The sequence below is a fragment of the Mus caroli genome, chromosome 7 (assembly GCF_900094665.2).
Source record: "Mus caroli chromosome 7, CAROLI_EIJ_v1.1, whole genome shotgun sequence".
Classification (NCBI taxonomy): domain Eukaryota; kingdom Metazoa; phylum Chordata; class Mammalia; order Rodentia; family Muridae; genus Mus; species Mus caroli.
Window position 1 is genome coordinate 97,476,397 of NC_034576.1, and position 6,089 is coordinate 97,482,485.

Consider the following 6,089-nt stretch of genomic DNA (forward strand, 5'->3'; position numbering starts at 1 on the left):
GGTATAGTGACAGACAAATAGACCAATGGAATAGAATTGAAGACCCAGAAATGAACCCACACACCTATGGTCACTTGATCTTCGACAAGGGAGCTAATTGCTTATTTTTAACCGTCTTTGTGTTTTCATTTGTAGGAAACAAGATTTATTTCCTAGGAATGTTATATCCCTGCATTTATTTGTTGATTTTTATTGTTGAAATATTCCTTCAATGGGATTTGATGGATGTGTTTATACCATCCTAATTAAGCATCCAATTTCATAGAGCAACATTATTTAATTACATAATAAATTCAGATCTTATTTTTCTCACCCTCCATCTTTTTAGATGTCTGCAGAGTAAGGCAAAGACCTCTTTGACTATATCGTCTTTCCATTTTTAAATAGTTCTTATATCAACTAATATCAACTAATATATGAGAAAACATGTATTCCATGTGATAGAGTTGTGATGACAGATCCTATAAAACACAATGCATTATAAATGAGTCTGTATTCGACTGTGGTGCTTTGTAAAATTGCATGGCTTTCATGTGATGTGATCAGAAGCAAATTCCCTAACTGCAGAAATTTATTGCATTGTTGATGACTTAATTAAAACTCTTATTAGTAAGACTTTTATCATTATGTTCTGAATGAAGTAGCAATATTATTAATGAAATAGAAATTATTAATTTACAAGTTGAAAAGTAATAAACTGGAGAACGGTTTCTCAAATATCTTTGATTTTTTACTGATATTTGTGTTATTTATTTGTAATATTAGCAAACTAATATTTACTAATTTGTAAAAAAATGTTTTTTTCATAAATTAAATCCATGTACAATGCACAGTTGAACTTGCTAAGGAGGAGCATGAGAGGGCAAGCAGGGGTTTTGGATGAGTAAGAATTCCACACATCTCATTATTTTTCAGACTAATTAAAAGGTAAGATTCACTGATTTAACTAACACCTACAAGAACACACACACACACACACACGCTTTCAACTGAATTCATTCAGCTAAAAGTCATTGTTCTTTGCAATAAGATGCTTCAAAGCATGGGAGGAAGCTGGTGGGACAGCTTACTGTTTAAAGGAATGCTGTTTCATGCTGCTTAAATAGAGCTAGCATTACTGTGGCAATTGTTTTTATCTTTAGTTTGGCCAAATACATGAGCAAGTCAGACTCATTGCCACTAAGCATCCATGTAATTATATTTTAAATTAAAACCATAGTAGAAACATGTCCTTCACATTATATATTTTTCTTTGTTTACTTTCACCATAAATTATGCATGTTATCTTCATTTTCCCTTCTGGATACACTTGGCATCCCAAGCTATTTCTTTGCTACTGGGAGACTAACCAATAATGTTGCACTGTGAGACTCTTTCTCTTATGCTTCAAGTTGGGATCAGTGAATAGGAAGGCTCAAGAGAGGACAGTTGGGAAGACAGAGAGTGAATCAGGATTGGCTACACTTAATTTTAGCCCTTGCTGATAGAAGTGACAACAACTCCTTTCTGACAAAGATGAGATGATTGACATCCATAGTTCTTCACTGAACTGTGATTACCAGTTTTAGAACATTGTCTTCTCTTTTATGTTGGGACCTTTCTTGGTATAGTCATTATAGAAAATGATACTTGACACATTCAGCATGTGTTAGGGAACTGACAAAATTAAAGAAGGTATAAAATGAAATAGTCATTTCATTGTTAGAGGAATAAAAGATGACAAACAATGGTGCCAACATACATATGCAATCCTCCCCAAAGAATATCTTCTTCAACAGAATGAATATATGTGGTTAAAGATGTGCCTATCTGCCTACCCCATCAGTCTCCTGTTAAACAAACAAACAAACAAACAAACAAACAAAAATCTTAGAGTCCCATGAAAGTAGAGGTGTGTACCAGAGACAAGATCCTACAGTCTGGGAGATATGACTGTCGCTTAGAAAGAAACCATGAAGTTTCCACAGGAGGAATATAATCACTGCAATCTGGAAGATAAGAAAGTTACAGAAATCTTAGACGTTAACTCTTTCAGTATGGGATCAAATGTCAGGCTATGGATAAACCATAAAAAATACAGAAAATAAATTATTAAAAGTAATAGTTAGTCAGACATATATGTCAAAGGCTACAATTTGTAGCCTTTATCTGGCTGAGGATATTGTAACTATAAAGCATGCAGTTTACCAGTCTACTTAGGACACTTTCAAAGAGTAAGCAGTTTGTTCCTTTTTTTTTTTTTTTAAACTGGGAACATAAATATTTCCTCTGACAGTTGAATCAAGAATTATGACTTTGAGATAAGCTAAATCCAATTGTCTGAGAACTTGTTTTCACCAGAACAAATGCTCTGCTTTTCTGCTTTAAATGGGGCATCAGGTATACACAGATTGTTACACAACTTGAGTTCACTTGAGATCATTCAGTACAGCTTAACATGGACTGCTTGTGTTTGAGTTAAAATTACTTGAAACATTGGTGTCATGGTTCTACACAGTCAGTCACATTCTGGGTACCAGGGAATATGTCTTCTCTCTGTATGAGACTTCCTCAAGGAATGTATCACTATTCCATCTTATAAGCAACATACCTAGAGCACCTAGGGAAAGGGTGCTTTTTTAAACACTTGTTTAAGTTTTCACAATTAGGGAAAAGTATTATGAGACTCCTAAACTTGAACTTGTTCCTCTCACATTAATTTCAGTAGAAAAATAAAACATCTTCTTATCAAAGTAAACAGAGCCACATACAAGGAGCAGGGTTAAATGGAATGATTGGAGATACATGAATTTTTGGCTTGATTGTAGGTAGATACACAAGAGGGCCTGAATAGCATCTGTTCCTTGTTTTGTTTTGTTTGTACTACATCAATATATGCTGCTAAGCTAGTGAATTGTTAAATGAGAGATGTCTACAGTGGAAATTAATTTTATTGTTTTTTGACATTGTGTATTTGTTCACACAGAAAATGTAATGCTTTTATATCTGTTCCTGCTGTCAGACGTTTTGAATTTACTTCAAATATGGTATAATATACTCAAATACTTTTCAAAAATGTATTGAAAAAATTCTTCTCTCACATAATATATCTCAACCAAAGGTTCCAATCTTTACACTCCTTCTAGCCCATTCTCACCTCGTCTTTTCAAAAGCCCTATTTCTTCTCTGCATCTTTTTCAGAAAAGAGCAGGCGTCCTCTAAAGATGACAGCCAAACAGGAGAAAACACGATACAATAAGACAAGGTGAAAGCCCTCATGTCAAGGCTGGAGCAGGGAGCCAGAGTCCTTTCCCAATTAATAGAACTAGGATCGAAAATTATTCACTTATACATGTAGAGGAAAGAAGGAAAAATTAGAAGAAGAATGGCTAAGATAAAAAAATTCAGGTGACAACTGATGTTGGCAAGGTTGTGGAGGAAGCAGAACATTCCTCTATTGCTGGTGGGATTCCAAGCTGGTATAACCACTCTGGAACTCAGTTTGATGGTTTCTCAGAACATTGGACATAAAGTCAAGAAGGAAAAATAGAAAGATATAGCGAATAGATAATTTTGTGTGAGAAATAAACCTGCAGCTTGGTGAGAAGTATCATGATTCTAGAACTAGGAAGTAATTCTTCATCCTCATCCTTCTTTTGAGACCATCATACCACTGCAGTTATACAGCCAGCCCCCAGTATAGCAAGCATTCTCTGAGCAAACATTCTCACTTTTAGGAAAAGTATTATGAAATTATTTTTATTTATCTTTTTTTACTGTCCAGATATTATCACCCTCCTAGATCACCTGCTAAGTGTTCCGCGTTCCATACCTCCTCCACCCAAATCCACAACGATGTCCCCCACCCTTTCTCATCCCACCAGACCTCTCCATTCCCTGGGGCCTCAAATCTCTTGAGGGTTAGGTTTATCTTCTCTGATTGAGCCCCCAAACAGCAGTCCTCTGCTGTATATGTGTCGGGAGCCTCATATCAGCTGGGTATGCTGACTAGTTGGTGGTCCAGTGTCTGGGAGATCTCAGGGGTCCAGGTTAATAAGGACTGCTGATTCTCCTACAGAGTCACCATACTCCTCAGCTTTTCCCAGCTTTTCCCTAACTCAATGACAGGGATTAGCAGCTTCTGTCCAATGGTTGGGTGTAAATATGTGCATTTGACTCTCAGCTGCTTGTTCGGTTATTTAGAGGGCAGTCATGATAGGCCCCTTTTTGTGAGCACACCATAGTCTCAGTAATAGAAATTTTATCTTAGCTTTTAGCTTAACAGTTAACACTATCTGGGGTATTTGATGTCTGTGAATGTGTCATGTCTGTGACTGCCTGGCTTCTACTATTGCCAGGAAGTCCATTTTCATTTTACTCTTTCTCTTATGTCTGAAAAAGATTGTTCTGTGATGGTTCACCTTCATTGTCAACCTGATTGGGCTTAGAATGACATAGGAAACTGATGTGTACAAGAAAATACATCTTTGTAGAGAGTTTGGGAAGATTTTCATAGGGTAAGAAATGCCATCAGTAGGGGTGTCATCATTTCATGCACTGGGGATGCTTACAAAGTATGGGGAGAAAGGAAAGAAAACTGACATATCCCTCTTTCTTGCTTCCTATCTGTTTTAATGTAAGCTGCCTCACCTCGACCTCTCTGCTATGATGGACAATGTTCTCTGTAACCATGAGCCGGGAAATTAAATATTTGTGCTACCATTCCAGGCACTGTATTTCACACAGAGCAAAATGAGGGAAGAATGAGAAAACAGGCAGAGGGCTGGAGTCACCCATTTCATCTTATCAGTCATGTTATGAGTCATTCAGGTATGCCCTCATGAAATTTGATAAGAACATTAGCTAATTGAAGACCCAGAATGTCAGCCAAGATACAATGACTTAAAATGGTAACATACAATTTCCTACATGAGAGAATTGCTTTGCTTTAATTTTATCTTTTGCAAAATCATTTTAATATGAAGCTTATGGTTTTACAAAATAATCTACTTTCTGTTTACAGTCATACCCACTTCACTCAAAATCAAACTGTCTCCTCTGTACCTACTATATTTTCTCACTTTCATGAAACAGGGACCCATAGGGATGAAGCTGGAGTGTCTTGTAATGCTAGAAATTAGGGGAGCACTATTAAAACCCAGGAGACATGTACCAAGAGAACAGGAAGTTACTGGATTGGATTTACTGCTTAAATCTAGTCCAATAGAATACTGGAAAATTAAGTACAACACTAAGTTATAGACCACTGAAAAATGGAATTATTTTGGTTACTTTAAATTATAAATAGGCTCAACTAACAAACCAATTTTGGGGGTAAAATAGGAAGACTTTTAATAATTCTAAAATTTGAAGATTCTACTGATTAATCTTTAAGGAGTACAGTAGTTGGCAAAGTAAGTTTTTTTCCATTATGATAGTTAAGGTTTATTAAGAAAGAGTCACTGGATGAAAATCCAGGGAAATTTTGATGAGGTGTAGGATATTGGGGTACTTGGTTAATATTTCTTCATACACATATACATGCAAATAAACACATACACATATGTAACTATGTAAGCATGTTTGTAACTATACATCCATGTGAACCAGCTTGCCCATCTACTTATATGCATATACAGTATGTTCCCAATGTCATATGTGGGCAGTACATCGATTCTGTTATCTTTGCTACATCTGGATTTTTAGTTAAGCACAACCTGGAGTTGATTTCACTATCCAATCCCAATAAACAAGATCATATATTTGACCAAGTAAGTTAATAGCTTCCAAATCTTTAGGTTCTTGTTTTCTTGCATGATTATAATAACAGTTTCCACCTCTTAGGAAAGTTATTTACACTAAAATCAAGTTAAAAGGGAAATCCAGGCAGTGGTGGTACATGCCTTTAATCCCAGCACTTGGGAGGCAGAGGCAGGTGGATTTCTGAGTTCGAGGCCAGCCTGGTCTACAGAATGAATTCGAGGACAACTAGAGGAACACAGAAAAACCCTGTCTCCAAAAAACAAGAAAAAAAAAAAGATGAAAGGGGAACCAAAAGTCTCTAGGAAGGGTATAGAGATGCTGCTAGAGAAGGCTCTAGGAAGGGTATA